Source organism: Pinus tabuliformis, chromosome 5_2 (genome assembly GCF_031772625.1).
Source record: "Pinus tabuliformis cultivar Carrire ecotype Pingquan chromosome 5_2, CPIR1, whole genome shotgun sequence".
In the NCBI taxonomy this organism is placed as follows: Eukaryota; Viridiplantae; Streptophyta; class Pinopsida; order Pinales; family Pinaceae; genus Pinus; species Pinus tabuliformis.
The window spans coordinates 403,368,959-403,386,251 of record NC_142306.1 but is presented as its reverse complement, the minus strand read 5'-3'; positions in this window follow the sequence as shown (position 1 = coordinate 403,386,251).

Here is a 17,293-nt window from a genome sequence, read left to right as displayed (position 1 = left end):
TATGGTGATTATCCTTTGATGTTATTAAAATCGTGTCCCAACATATTGAAGAGCATATAGTCATAATACCTGTTATCACCCCAAGAAACTCACCTAGGTTGCATATCGGTGATGCTCGGGAACATTACAAATTCAACAAATATGTTGGATAAATGATGGATGAATGAAACAAATGCGGCATATTCAAGCCAGATAACCACTTCTACTATGATTGACCCCAGACATGGGTGAGCACCCCTAGAATACAAGGCTTTTAACCACCAATTACTCACAGTTTGAGGATAAGGTGATAATGGAGAAGACTGACCACACCAGCAAATGCACAGGATCCTGTGATGGCCGGCTGCAACCAGTTAAAAGGTTTGTAAATATAGTTTCTAATGTACAGACAGGATGACAGCTCTCTATGCATTAAACAACAGAAACCTGCATACATGTTCAATGATACATGCTAAATCCTAACACAGAGGTGGGATGACAGCCCCTCTAATGCTAAACATTAACAGAACATGAACAAATGCAAAACAGGCACAACCTGGAACAAGAAGAAGAAGTGGAAAGTAACCAATTGACAGCAAAAGAAGCTTGTATTAGCTGGAAATGAAGACCGGACGATGCAGGTTACAAAGTAGTTACAATCTCCAAAAGTTGAACCTTACAAAAGAGTCACCTTCATCTAACACTCGTCAACCTGATTACATATGCGTTCTCGGTATATATGGTGTTACAATACAAAATATCTCTGCTAAACAATGCATGGAGGAACCCATAAATGGTCACCAACCACATTTACACTTAGAAATGGGCCTCTGATACAAATCTGACTATGTTTTAAATGGATTTGACCTTCTCTGGCACTCTGAGGTCCTCCCTAGGCAGGTGGAGTGAAATACGGGTGAAACCCATAACCATTGAATATTCTGACTTGATCGGTAGTGTCCTACTTCCTCCTCAGCCATACTGTTGATTAAACGTAGTCGTCGAACAATAAAATGGCTCAATCATGACTGTTTTTCTTAGAAACAGTGAAAACGCTGCCAAATTGAGTATTCCCGCCCATTACTGCTTCAATTTGGACTTTAAAGGTTCAGGCATGGTTCAATCATCTATCGGGTCCGCCTTTCGAGTCGCAATGCATATCTTAACCGCCCAATCCTCTGTTTCTTTATATTTGAAAATACAATATGTATATTTTACTTCGGAACCCTTTCGGGTCCGAGACTCATCGCAATCGGCACTTGCCCAAGCTTCCTTTGTATTTTCTTATATTTCGTTATATAAAGAAAATGCGCCCAAAACCATTGAAAACGGCTTTAGCGTGGATTTGAAATTTTAACAGAAATCATTCATAATGCCATCGGGTCCGACCCATCGGATCGCAAATATATATGTGCGAAAGGCCCTGCCCCCTTTGAAAGTGCCGATGCGATATCGGCGATCGCTCATCGCAAAATATAAAAGCCCAGACCTCTTTGTAAGTCCTCCATTGCGACTCGCCGATGCGATATCGGCGATCGCTCATCGGCGATGTCTTGTGCCCCGATCCTTGGTGAAGCACCGATGCCATATCCGCCAATGAGATCTGGACCATTGATCGGCCAGATCAAATGGCTGCGGTTCATTTGGACCTTTAAGCCTGTAATTCATTCTTTTTGCATGGCTTTGGAGTGTCTTTGCCTCTCGATAGCGTATTTTTGCTTTCTTAAGGGCTTTCCTCTTGCAACTATTTCGATCGGTGGAAGGCCTTTAACCAAAACCTGGAGATTTCAACAGCATGCATGGATTCCTTGGCATGAATTTACGTGGGTTTGCAGACTTTGAGAGTGTTTTGAATCCATCTTTTATCCTTTTGTATAGCAGAGCTAACACTGGCTCCTTCTAGGGATGAGATCCTCCCTGTGAGGTTTCAAGAACCTGTAGATCAATGCCTTTCCAACAAAAAACAAATTAGCCAAAATTCCTAGTGTTCCATTGGGCATGGAGTCTATTATAGCTACACTAAAAACTGATAAAAGCACAATATTTACAGCTTTAAGGCCAAAGACCTTAAATCACATAGTTTTTCAAAAACCGCCCATTAATTGGGCCATCTGTCATGCGGAAATAGTCAATTTTGCGGACAAAACCGACCTCCCTAGAAAACAAGGCTTTTCTAGTGACAAACAAAACAATCAAGCACTATCTTTCCCTAAATATGCATTTAAAATAAAAGCAACCAGGTGTTTAAGGCATACCTTTAGTCCAACGTTGTTTGTAGCAGCCAAGCCTCTTCGATCCAGATGAGCTCCTTCTCCTTGAAGCCTGCATTCACTAACAAGCAAACGATTACATAGCACCTGAATAACTCATATAATAAAACATATTCATCATAAAGACCAAGGAGTTTATGAAACAAATTATATATAACAACTTGTTGAGAAAAATTAACTTAATTGTATTAATTGGAAACAAAAGAAACCATTACAACCAGTGCCTTGGTGTTGTGCAAGTCCCTCCCAGGGTCCAGCAAGAGTTCTCCTCTACTTTGATCAGCTCACCCACTTCCAAATGAAGCTAAGAAAGGAATGGAATCTCTCCTCTCAATCTCTATAAGGGAGTCCTAATTTCAGCAGCATCTACCCTTAGGAATGTTCAGCTTTCAACCTCCCCTCCCTCTGGCCCATTGCCTGTATTTATAATTCTTTGGAGGAAGTTAATCAAATCCATCATCAATGGGATAAGCTCCTCTTTCAAAGGGATAGCTCCCCTCTTCATGGGATAAGTTCCTCTTTCATTGGGATGCATGAACCATCTGGAGGCGCTCAATCCACGTCAAACCATCTTCTAGAATGCTCTAGAATCGACCGCAAGTAAGTTTTTTGAAGTAAAACTTGCGCCTTTTGACTTTTACAGGAGTACGCACCCACCCCTTTACAGATAGAGCGTACAAGTACGCAGGTATTATGTACTTGAGGTGCGTACACGCAGGTAAGAGTAATAGAAACTGCGTAACCAGAGTGTTATTTACTTTTAAAGACTTTGTCTCTTTTTTGGAGTTTGACATGAGGAGCAGAGGTATAAGACTTGCCAAGGAGGACAGTATGGTTATTGATGACTGACTGCAAATAGTCATGGTGACAAATTTTAGTGTAACAGATTGCCCCCTAAAGTGCGAGGTCTGTAGTAGATTAGGGTTTTATATCATCTAGGAAGGGTGAAGCACTTTATCATTGCGAGGATTATCTTGTGGAGAGCCCAGTCGGAACCTGCAAATATTCAACACAAAATACATATATGAGATCATATCATCGCTGAGGTAGGCATTCCCATACTCAGATCAAAAACTTAACTAACTACTGCTCTGACATAGGAATGATTTCGCAATACATCATAATCATAGACACATGTAGACACAGTATGGATGCAACCATCTGTTTATAATTAATCTACTGTATAATGAATACAAAACTCCTCGCAGCCTAGATGGCGGAAACTAGATCCAGGGTCTTCATTTCTGCTTTCCGAAATAGTACGTTTCTATCCATTCGAATAAATGAGTTGATGTCAAACATGGTAGAAACCACTTGATTACCAGTCAATGATGTAAACTGTTAACAAGTGTGAGAGAGACCACCAGTGATGTCAATGGCTCTCAAAGTACTTAGTACAATCCATGAGATGTGAATGAATGTGTTGATGTCGAACATGTCACAGAATCGCTTGATCGAAGGTCATTGATGTAACCTGTCGTCAAAGGCGAGAAACCTGCCATTGAGGCATGCAGATTTCAAGGTACTGATGATTCCTAGATCATCTTTCTAGATAATGTGCTGATGTCGATAGAAAGCGACCAGTTACAATTTTCTTGTTATTTAGGTTGTTATTACTCAAACACACAAAATCAACACGAAATCATAGATCAAGTTGAAGAAATGTAGCTGTAAGGACTGACTCAGGGATGGTCAAGATGGATGACAGATATTTTGCAGATGAATGGTTTATTTGCAAGACTCCTCTTGAACACATAACGACACTACAGATGGTTTGGTGACAATTGTCCCAAAGTTAATACCCGGAAACCTGCTGAAGACTTTCAATGTGGTTTGATCAACTGTTAGGCAAAGGATTTCCCAACCCAGGTGAAAGAAAAGTGTCTTGTTCAAGAGTGGTGATAAAGTTTTTCCAAGAAAAAGTATAACAAATAGGCTCATTTTCCTCTCTTTTCCCCACCATTTCTGGCAAGTACCTCTTTATTTTTTACAAGCTTGAGGAGGATAACATTTGCTTGATTATAAGCTCATCCTTCGGATGGGTCCAACTTAGTTTAGATTCAAACCCTAAGAAGGAGTGGTCCATTCCTATTTGTAATCGAACAGGTCCTTTAGTGTGAAATTTTAACGAGTCCAGTATAGGAGAAACTCGGTGTTTTTCAATTTTAGAGAGTCTGAAAAAACTTAAGAAGACTCCAGGGTTGACCTTTTTCGTAAATTTGTGTCTCCCAAGCCCGAAAAAGTATAAAATAATACTTGAGAGAACCGCTTGATCTTTTACCACCAAGGAGTACTTTTCGTTATTAGTTTCATTGATCCGAAAAAGTAAAAAAGTGATCAACGACACGTCGTTTTATAACCAATATCGAATTTGAAACGACAAAAATTCGGCAATCTTTTCGTGTTTTTACGATCGGAAAAGAGTTGTAAGTGGACCGTCTTTTAATTTCATTTTAATGAGTGTAAAAGAAATGCTCGACGATCTTTTCATATTTTGAGAGTCTGAAAAGGGCTTAAAAGAGAACTCCAAGGTTTCACTTTTTCGTAAGTTTTAACGAGTTCGAAAAAATGATAAAAATGTACTCATGGTTTTCATTTTTTCGTAAGTTTTAACGAGTTCGAAAAAATGATAAAAATGTACTCATATGGCCGACTTTCAATTTAATTTACGAGCAGGAAAAGACGGAAAGAACTCGGTATTTTCATTTGTTTTACGAGAATGAAAGATAGCAAAATAATCTCGGGATTTTCATGAGTTTAACAAGTCTTGAAAATAACTGAAATTCGAGATAGGTTTCATTTTTACAAAAGCTTGAAACAGAGAAAAACTATGCTTCAAAGTAGTTTCATTTTTACACAAGCTTGAAACAGAGAGAAAACTGTGCTTGATGCCCCCTAAGCATAACTGCTAGAGCGCATGCCCCCTAGCTTCATTTCATTCAACTAAATACAAGCTGGATGGAATGAAGGTTCATGTACGAGATCATTTGAAAGACTCGACCTAAAACTGTAAGAAAATTATACAAAACACTGAAATAACTAACCTAAATATACAACTTAACATTTATGAGATCTAGTCAAACTCTTGAGTCAAGTAGAGGATGATTTGTTTCATTTTTTAACGAGCTTGACAGAGGAAAAGAACTATGCTCGGATTCGGTTTCATGTTTACGCAAGCTTGAAACGAAAAACTATGCTTGTTATAAGTTCACATGCCCCCAGCATAATGACGCAAATCAAGGTACATGCCCCCCAGCTTCATTGCATTCAACCAAGTGGATGAAATGAAGCTTTACTTTCGAAATCTTGGAAAGACTCGTGGGAGTTGTTTCATTTTTTAGTGAGGTTGACACAGGAAAGGAACTATCCTCAAAACCCTTGTTTCATTTTTTAAACGAGCTTGACACAAGATAAGGAACTATGCTCATAACTACTCTGTAAAATCTACCTAACAAGGAACTATACTCTAAAAACCTTGATTCATTTTTTAACGAGCTTGACACAAGACAAGGAACTATCCTCAAAACCCTTGTTTCATTTTTTAAACGAGCTTGACACAAGATAAGGAACTATGCTCATAACTACTCTCTACAATCTACCTAACAAGGAACTATACTCTAAAAACCTTGATTCATTTTTTAACGAGCTTGACACAAGACAAGGAACTATGCTCTAAAATCCTTGATTCATTTTTTAACGAGCTTGACACAAGACAAGGAACTTTTCTCATGACTATTCTCTACAATCTACCTATATAACCTACCCTTGTTTCATTTTTTAAAGAGCTTGACACAAGACAAGGAACTATGCTCAAGACTCCTTGTTTCATTTTTTAATGAGCTTGACACAAGACAAGGAACTATGCTCCAGAAGTTCGCATGCCCCAACATAATGATGCAAAGTGAGGTACATGCCCCCCAAGCTTCATTGCATTCAACCAAGTGGATGGAATGAAGGTTTACTTTCAAGTTCTTGAAAAGATTTGACTCGAAAAGGGAGTTGTTTCATTTTTAAGGAGGTTGACACAAGAAAAGAACTATCCTCAAAATCCTTGTTTCATGTTTGAAAATGAGCTTGACACAAGACAAGGAACTATGCTCATATCTACCTATATAACCTAAATCTACCTGATTCATTTTTTAATGAGGTTGACTCAGTAAAAGGAACTGTCCTCATGGACACCTGTTTCATTTTTTAACGAGGTTGGCACAGGAAAAGGAACTATCCTCGCATCCTTGATTCATTTTTTAACGAGGTTGACACAGGAAAAGAACTGTCCTCATGCTCACTGATTCATTTTTTAACGAGGTCGACACAGTAAAAGGAACTTTCCTCGTACTCACTGATTCATTTTTTAACGAGGTCGACACAGTAAAAGGAACTTTCCTCGTACACGCTGATTCATTTTTTAACGAGGTTGACACAGTAAAAGGAACTTTCCTCACGGCAGCCTATTTCATTTTTTAACGAGGTTGATACAGGAAAAAACTATCCTCGTTTCTCACTGATCATGGCTTCCAACTAGAAGAAAGACATGTCAATGGACACACCTTGATCATGGCTTCCAAGCGGTCTTCATCAAAAGGAAGAATAGTTCTCTGGAAGGAACCCATGTCAAGGGACTCAAAAGGGATAAGAACATCATGTTCAAGTAATCCCATAGAGTTTTCCATGTCAAATACCGGATCTAAATAAAAGGAAGATGAGCAAACAATGGGAGGCTCACGTACATCGGTAACTGAAAACATGGGACCAGTTGCCACATAATTAACCCGTGGCAGGGTACATACCACTTTAGAATCAGGAACATTTAGGGGTGTCATATTATTGGTAGTTGAAACAAGACTAGGGAACGAAAGTTGGTCTACAATCACAATACTGTCATTGTGAGGGAAAGACATCACGCGAAAGAGTGTCGATACGACAGCTTTCATTGCATAAACATGAAACCGGATCCGAGCATAGTTCTTTTCCTGTGTCAAGATCGTTAAAAAATGAAACAAATCCTCCTCTACTTGAGTCGAGAGTTTGACTAGATCTCATAAATGTTAAGTTGTATATTTAGGTTAGTTATTTCAGTGTTTTGTATAATTTTCTTACAGTTTTAGGTCAAGTCTTTCAAATGATCTCGTACATGAACCTTCATTCCATCCAGCTTGTATTTAGTTGAATGAAATGAATCTGGGGGGCATGCGCTCTAGCAGTTACGCTTAGGGGGCATCAAGCACAATTTTTTCTCTGTTTCAAGCTTGTGGAAAAATGAAACTACTTTGAAGCATAGTTTTTCTCTGTTTCAAGCTTTTGTAAAAATGAAACCTATCTCGAGTCGATTTCAGTTATTTTCAAGACTCGTTAAACTCATGAAAATCCCGAGATTATTTTGCTATCTTTCATTCTCGTAAAACAAATGAAAATGCCGAGTTCTTTCTGTCTTTTCCTGCTCGTAAATTAAATTGAAAGTCGGCCATATGAGTACATTTTTATCATTTTTTTCGAACTCGTTAAAACTTACGAAAAAGTGAAACCTTGGAGTTCTCTTTTAAGCCCTTTTCAGACTCCTAAAACATGAAAATATTGCCGAGTTTTTATTTTTAAACTCGTGAAAACGGAACTAAAAAGACGGTCCACTTAGCTCTTTTCCGACCGTAAAAACATGAAAAGATTGCCGGTTTTTTGTCGTTTCGAATTCGATATTGGTTATAAAACGACGTGTCGTTGATCGCTTTTTTACCTTTTCGGGTCAGTGACACTAATAACGAAAAGTACTCCTTGGTCGTAAAGATCAAGCGGTTCTCTCAAGTATTATTTTATACTTTTTCGGGCTTGGGAGACACAAATTTACGAAAAAGGTCAACCCTGGAGTCTTCTTAAGTTTTTCAGACTCTCTAAAATTGAAAAATGCCGAGTTTCTCCTATACTGGACTCGTTAAAATTTCACAGTAAATGACCTGTTCAATTACAAACAGGAACGGACCACTCCTTCTTAGGGTTCGAATCTAAACTAAGTTGGACTCATCCGAAGGATGAGCTTATAATCAAGCAAATGTTATCCTCCTCAAGCTTGTAAAAAATAAAGAGGTACTTGCCAGAAATGGTGGGGGAAAAGAGAGAAAAATGAGCCTATTTGTTATCCTTTGTCTCGGAAAAACCTTATCACCACTCTTGAACACGACACTTTTCATTCACCTAGGTTGGGAAATCCTTTGCCTAACAGTTGATCAAACCACATTTAAAGTCTTCAGCCGGTTTCTGGGTATTAACTTTGGGTCAATTGTCACCAAGCCATCTGTTGTGTCGTTATGTGTTCAAGAGGTCACTACAAATAAACCATTCATCTGCAAAATATCTGTCATCCATCTTGACCATCCCTGAGTCAGTCCTTACAACTACATTTCTTCAACTTGATATATGATTTCGTGTTGTGGGCTTGCCTGCAACGGATCGATTTCTATCGACATCAGCACATTATCTAGAAAGATGATCTAGGAATCATCAGTACCTTGAAATCTGCATGCCTCAATGGCAGGTTTCTCGCCTTCGACGACAATTTACGTCATTGACTTTCGATCGAAGGATTTCGTGATATGTTCGACATCAACGCATTCATTCACATCTCACGGATTGTACTGGGTACTTTGAGAGCCATTGACATCACTGGTGGTTTCTCTCACACTTGTTAACAGTTTACATCGTTGACTGGTAATCAAGTGGTTTCTACCATGTTCGACATCAACTCATTTATTCGCATGGATATAATCATACTATTTCGGGAAGTAGAAATGAAGACCCTGGATCTAGTTTCTACCATCCAGGCTGCGAGGAGTTTTGTATTCATTATATAGTAGACTAATCATAAACAGATGGCTGCGTCCATACTGTGTCTACAAGTGTCTATGATTATGATGTATTGCAAAATCATTCCTATATCAGAGCAGTAGTTAGTTTGTTAGTTAAGTTTTCAATCTGAGTATGGGAATGCCTACCTCAGCGATGATATGATCTCATATATGTATTTTGTGTTGAATTTTTGCAGGTTCCGACTGGGCTCTCCACAAGATAATCCTCGAAATGATAAAGTGTTTCACCCTTCCTAGATGATATAAAACCCTAATCTACTACAGACTTCGCACTTTACGGGGCAATCTGTTACACTAAAATTTGTCACCATGACTATTTGCAGTCAGTATGGCTCCATTAATAACCATAATGTCCTCCTTGGCAAGTCTTATACCTCTGCTCCTCATGTCAAACTCCAAAAAAGAGAGAAAAACCTTGTTTTCTAGGGAGGTGTTATTTCGTGTTATTTAGGCTGTTATTACTCAAAGGGGTAAATGGATACGAAACCAATGGTGTTATGACCCAACTCAAAACTGAATGCAATCGAATATGATAATGTAATCCTTTCAATTCGATGAATCCTAACTAAAGTAAGGAGAGAGTTTCCATTCACTTCCAACAATGCAAAAAATTGATCACTAAGAGAAATATAACAAATTCTCTAATGCACTAATTTCATCAAGAAAAACTAATGCAAATCAATTCCAAAATAGTTTTTTTATTTTTATTTGTGTAAATTCAAATCAAAGAAAACTGATCTAAATCTACGATTGATTTTTCAGAATGTAAACTATGCAATTGTAATCTATGCACAATTCACTTGAAAAGTATGCAAATGTAATCTATGCACATTTTTCATTCATATTCTGAAAATGAGAATTCTAATTGTGCAAATGTGATCTATGCAAGAGAATTCTCAAACACAAGACGATTCTAATGTAATCTAAGAACCAATCAAGTGCAAGTCGAGAAAATTGGGTGAGAGTTCCAAAGATCAAAAATAAAAACACTCAAACGCGATTAACACTCATACACAATTTAGCCCCCCCCCCCCGACGAATGAGGGGGAATTTTTTTGCAAAAACAAAAGCAAAGAGATAAAAAATTGTGAAAAGACGGAGAGAAACCTCCAAGTAATGACCAAAGGAAAACAAATCAAGAATTTCTCAAAAAGAGACTCAAAACACCCAATTGATAAAAGCTTAGAGCAGAAATTCCAATGAAATTAACCAAGGAAAGTTTTTGACAGGGAACAAGCAGGTCTGGGCAATGGCTAAAACCTATAAACAAATTCTAAACTGATAAAAAAGAGAAAAATTTAAAATTTTTCAAATTTTTGACAGGGTACGCATGCAACCTGTTTACACAGGTGCGTCCACGCTCTGTGCACAAAGCAAAAGTGCGTACAAGTACGCACTGTGCTTAACTTAGAGGGTGCGTACCTCTCCCAAAACTATGAAAAATGAAAACTAACTCAAAATTAACTAAATTCACCCAATCCCACAATAATCAAGTCAAAAATAGAAACATAAATCAACGTTTCTCAAATCAAAGTATCAATCAAAAAAGAAATCAATCAAATCCATGGATTCCCCAGTGGAGTCGCCATTTTGTCATGCGGAAAGAGTCAATTTTGCGGACAAAACTGACCTCCCTAGAAAACAAGGCTTTTCTTGTGACAAACAAAACAATCAAGCACTATCTTTCCCTAAATATGCATTTAAAATAAAAGCAAACATGTGTTTAAGGCATACCTTTAGTCCAACGTTGTTTGTAGCAGCCAAGCCTCTTCGATCCTGATGAGCTCCTTCTCCTTGAAGCCTGCATTCACTAACAAGCAAACGATTACATAGCACCTGAATAACTCATATAATAAAACATATTCATCATAAAGACCAAGGAGTTTATGAAACAAATTATATATAACAACTTGTTGAGAAAAATTAACTTAATTGTATTAATTGGAAGCAAAAGAAACCATTACAACCAGTGCCTTGGTGTTGTGCAGGTCCCTCCCAGGGTCCAGCAAGAGTTCTCCTCTACTTTGATCAGTTCACCCACTTCCAAATGAAGCTAAGAAAGGAATGGAATCTCTCCTCTCAAGCTCTATAAGGGAGTCCTAATTTCAGCAGCATCTACCCTTAGGAATGTTCAGCTTTCAACCTCCCCTCCCTCTGGCCCCACTGCTGAAAAGGTCCTTTTGCAATTATTGGTTTTAGGGGCAGGGATTTTAATTGTTGCTTACCTTCAAATCTTTGGCACTTGTCATAGGATTTAACAAAAACAAATGCATCAGAAAATAGAGAGGGCCAATAGTACCTAGCTCTGAGAATCTTATGGGCTGTAGTTCTCCAATAATGATGTCCTCCACACATGCTATTATGGAATTGCTGCATAACCTCTATTGACTGTTCTTTGTCCATGCATCTTAAAAGCACTCCAGATGGGTCCCTCCAATAGAGCAAGCTATCATTGATGTAATATTTCGTTGCCTTGAGCTTTAAGTTTCTTGCTTGACTTTGAGAAAATTCTGAAGGGACTACTAGCTTTAGAAGGAAATTAATTATTGCAGCATACCAGATACATGAAGCTAGGTTCTCGGCCATTGACTGTTCTCTCTGCGATTCAGCTGTTTCATGCTCTTCTATTTGACCATTTTCTGCTACAGTGAACAAGAAATCAATGTCCAAAGACCTGCAATTTTCTTCAGCCAACAATTTAGCAAGCCCTTGACCTCTTACCAGCTTGGTGGGCTTCAGCTCTATGTTGAATTCTATCATTTTTGCAATCCATTTCGCTCTTTTTCCATCAGCATCACGCTACGTTAATACATCCTTTATGGTAGCAGAAGGCACGTACGAAACTATCTTGGAATGCAAGATATACACTCTGAAAGATTTCAAAGATTTGATAAGAGTATAAGCCTGCTTTTCAATAATATCATACCTTAGTTCAGCGTCCCTCAGATTCTTGCTGAAAAAGGCCACTGGATGTTTTTGACCTGCTTCATCTTGCTGCAACAGGACAGCTGCAATGGTATCCTTAGAGGTGTGAAAATAGGTGAAACTTCTTGCTATAGTCAAGGCTTATCAGCGTGGGAGCTTCCACAATAGCCATCTTAATGGACTCAAAAGATTTTCTGGCCGCATCAGTCCACTTTACCTCTACTCCCTTTTTCAACATGGAGGTTATGTGCTTGACTAGCTCTGCAAAATTAGGAATGAACCTCCTTACAAAGTTAATTTTGCCAAGAAAATACTGTATATATTTCTTTGATCTTGGAAGAGTCAAAGCCTGAATTGCTTTGACTCTTTCTGGGTCAATTTGAACACCTGCAGCAGACACTACATGCCCCAACAGCTTGCCTTCTTCCAAAGCAAATTGGGATTTTTTGGGATTGACTGAAATTCCAAACCTTCTGCACTTCAAAAACACCCTTTTCAAATGTTGTAAATGATAATGATGGTTGCTGGAATAAACTGTTATGTCATCAAGGTAGATTAGCACAAATTATCCTTCTCTCCCACAAAATCTATATCCATAGCTCGCTAAAAGGTGGCTCCAACATTCATCAGCCCAAATGGCATTTTGGCATACATGAACGTGCCCCAAGGAGTGGTAAATGCAGTCTTCTCTTGATCATCTGGGTGCACAACGATTTGATTAAAGCCTGAAAATCCATCTATAAAAGACATTACTTTGGCACCTGAGACTTGTTGCAACAAATGCTCCATTTTTGGCAGAGGATAATTATCCTTTTTGGAACATTTATTTAGATTCCTGAAATCTACACACAGTCTGATTTCTCCATTCTTCTTCCTCACAACAACCAGATTGGCCACCCATTTAGAACATCTAAGAGGCACTATAATCTTAGCAGCCAGCAACTTTTTAATTTCTTTCTCAACCAGAGGAAGGAGCATAGGATTCATTGGTCTCAGCGTCTATTTGAAAGGAATAGTGTCTTTCTCAAGCGGAATTTTATGTTGAATTATATTCTTGTCATATGTTTTCAGATCATTGTACTCCCAAGCGAACACATCAGCAAATTGCCTCATTAACTTGCAGTATTCGGCATTCCGATCAGTAGATAGATTAGTGGACAGATTTATGAATTTGGGCTGACCTGGACTTCCTATATCATGCTTACAAATTGCAGATTGATCTTCTTTTTGAGCAGCTTTGTAAGGCACATCATTGTGATCAAACAATCTCTCAAGAGGAATTAGACCCTTAGGGATATGGTTACTAGGAAGCTGGACTATGCTATTCTTGCCAATCTTATTTCTAAGCTGGGACTTAGTGTTGTGTGTGGAGCATGATTGTTCAGAGGTCTTTGTTTCAGCCAGATGTATACCCCAGGAAGTTTGTACACCCCTCCACACGCGGGGGTGCGGGGGAGACTTGTCCCCCCCGCGGGGGTCCGGCGGGGCCCATCCCCCCCGACTAGGGGGTCCGGGGGCCAGAGGTCCCCCGGCGGGGGCTCTGGAGCAGTGCCCCCGAAGCTAAAAACAGCTGTAAAATTGCCTTGTAAAAGTATAGTAATTTCTAGTCAATATGGGTTGTTCATTAGGTGGATGATCTGACGGTAGAACTTATGTTTAGTTTAGGGTTTTTTTTTGCCCTAGAAGGAAACCCCTCTCTTTGTATGAGGGTATTGTATTTGAGGCTGTGTGATAGATGTGTATTCTATGGGCAAGAAACGGAGAGGTGAGACTGCGAGAGAAAACAGAGGATATTACAGTGGATTTGTTGTAGGTTGTGTCTCTTCATTTTGCTGGATAATAGAAAGGAAGGACTGGCTGTTCGGGGTGGACGTAGCCCAAACTGGGTGAACCTCGTATATCTGTGTCTCTCTTGTTTTGTGCGTTTTCTGTGTTTATATTTCTACAATATTTTATGTGTTCCATTGCTCCGTAATATATAATTTTCTAACACTTAGGATCTTCTAACAAAGCATCATTATTTTGGTCAATTTTCATTTCAGAGAACTCATCAATGACTTGAAGGAACCTATTTAAATCATAATCATCATCAAAAACCTTCCAATGGTGGACATTGTCAGGCAAGGAGGGTCTATAATTCATTTGTACCTCATAAACTAGTTTGGGAGGCGATGGAGGGATGAACAAACTAGCTGAAACAACAAGGGAGTCGACAAGCTGATTTTTGGCTGTAGGAATGTATGAAATTGCAAAAAAATTGAAATAACTCTTTGACTCTCCATACCTCATCTTTGTAAGCTCTCAGCCTTGGATGCTTTACTTGGAATGTTTTATTTACTTGCTGAATTATCAAATCAACATCTCCAAACACCTTCAGATTTTTATTCCTCTATCTTTGGCTGCATGAAGGCCCAACAACAATGCTTCATATTCTGCTATGTTGTTTGTCACCTGAAAAACCAGCTTTAGAGACAATTGAACTGTTTCTTGTTGTGGAGATACTAGCACCACCCATGCTCCTGCAGTCTCCTTGGTACATGCTCCATCAAAGAACATCTCCCAAATCCGACCTCCTGTATCATGCTCAGCCTAAGCTGTTGGTTTCCTGATCTGCAATGCAGCCTTCTGAGACTCTTCTATTTGGAGAATCCAAGCTCCAAAATCAGTGTCCACTGCATATATGGGATGATTTGTAGGATTCTTCTCATCACTAATGATATATGCCAGCTGTGCTTCTCTATATAACCTCTTGCTTTCTCCTCCAAACACTGGAACAGTTGCATAAGATAGATCATTCTACAATGTCCCACCCAGTCTCTTAATCCACCCTCTAGACAACAACATACCAAACTTCGGAGGAACATCGGCCACCACTATATCCATCATTATACTTTTCATGGGAAGTTGGGTTAAGGTAATGGCTAGATCCTTAATTAATCCAAGGCATTTTACCTTCCTTGAATCAAAAGAGAACAAATCATGATATGGTCTGGTGATATCAAGGCCCAACTCTTCTATGACAGTTTTAGGCATTAGATTGTGGCTGGCCCCTGTGTCTAGTAGGCAATTGTGGACGATTTTATCATGGATAGTTAATGAAACATAGAAAGAGGGAGAACTATTATCAGCAGGTTCAATCATGGTGCTAAGCACAATAGCAGGCTTGTCATCTTGCAAATTGACAGAGTCAATGGAGGTTTGTTTAGATTCTAGTTCAAGGGCCTCAAGGATGGGTTTTCTAAATAATTCACTCTTCACCAACTTAGCCAGAGGCATGGATATTTTCAATTTTTGAACTTTTGACTCAAAACTAAAAGAAGAGAATATTTTATCAGCAGTTTTTAACTCTTGAACTGGAGCTTTGAGGGTGAGAGGATCAGCCGCTGGTCTTCTTTGCCTGTTATTCTATGGCGTTGTTTGAGCAGCTGCTTCTTGTGCAACACTTTATTTGACATTCTTTGCATTGGATCTTAGATTATATTTTTGCTGTTGTTCACCAGATTGCAGAACAGCAGCACTGTCCCACCTTTGACTGTTTTGCTCTTGTAGCAATGACTCTTCATATTCGGCCAATGTTAAAAATGCAGCGCTGCCTTTATCTTCCAAGCAGTGAATTTCATCCCCATCTTCTTCAAATTTTTCCCCCTCCATGACTACATTTTGGAAGGGAACTTTAACTTTATGATCTTCTTTTATTTCTTCACCCCTTTGCATAATTTGTAACTGCGCATTTGCTTTCCTGAATAGGTTTGGATTTCTGGGAGCAAATGTGTTTTGCTACCTTGTTTTCCCTGAAGTCTGCTCAACCTTTAGCTTAGAAATTTCAGCAACCAATGACTATATCATCTTAGTCATTTTGTCTAACTTAGGCTCTCAGGTTGAAACATGGGAAGAAGAAGCCTCCCCTCTCAGCTTTCTTCTATCAATTTTAATTTTTAACTTCTCTACTGCCATAATATTGGATTCTACCTCCAGGGCTGCTTCTTCCATATCACCCAAAGTAGCACATCATCTTTCTCTCAACAATAAGCAGAAATCAGGATCAAAAGCATTGGAATATGTGAGTTTGGCGGTGGTGGGAGTAGGCTTTACCTCAGCTGGTATTTTACTATACATTTTATTAAATCTTTTATTGAAGTCAGGCAAAGACTCACCCTTTTCTCTTTTCAAGTTTCCAAACTCTGTATGATAATACAACAAGTCCTTCTTATCTCCCCATTGCTTCAAAAATGCATCATCCAATGCTTCAATATCTGTTATAGATCTTTGGGGTAATTCTCTAAACCACTTCCTAGCCTCTCCATCAAGGCTCTGGACAAAAACTCTCATCCATACATCATTCTCATTTATATCTAAATTATCAGCATAACTGTAAAAGGCTTCAAGATGTTCTTCTGCTGTCACTCCCTCTGTTCCAGTAAATTTAGGCATATATTTTTTATATTCTCCCACAGGCATAGGATTTAGAGGCACAGGCAATACCAAAGGTCCATATCTAGCAGCAACAATCCTCTCAATCCTAGTAGGTGCTTGTTGTCCTGCCATGTTTGGAATATGTGGAAGAATACTAGCAGATGGAGCAGTATGAAATAATGCGATGGATGGCAGAGATATTGGGATGTTTTGGACAGTATGGGAAGCTTTCTTTGGACTGAGATTCAAAGGGGAACAAACTGCACAAGGAGCTGAACTAATCTCTGAAGGAATTTCTTTATTAACAGTGCTGGGCTCTAAGACTTCAAGCTGTAATTCTTCAGTTATGAATTTGTCTTCCAGAGATAAATCAAATTTTTTAGGCTTATCTGATCCTGATGCCCCTTTCTGGGATGATTTCTTCGATTTAACAATTTTCTCAGGGTCATGCAACGGTTCAGCTGGAGACTTCTGTGGATTTCTTCTAGTATGCCTCACAAACTGAGCCAGAACTTCAAAGTGGAGTCGCCAAAGGATGGTCTTCCACCAATGGAGTCGCCAGACAGAAGATTACAACCAATACTGTGTTCAAACCTTGTCTGTCATCAAAGATTGAAACTATGTCGTTCTCCTAGGGAAGCTTGAGCTCCGATTCTCCTCTCCCCGACAATGACGCCATTTAATGTTATCACCCCAAGAAACTCACCTAGATTGCATATCGGTGATGCTCGAGAACATTACAAATTCAACAAATATGTTGGATAAATGATGGATGAATGAAACAAATGTTGCATATTCAAGCCAGATAACCACTTCTACTATGATTGATCCCAGACATGGGTGAACACC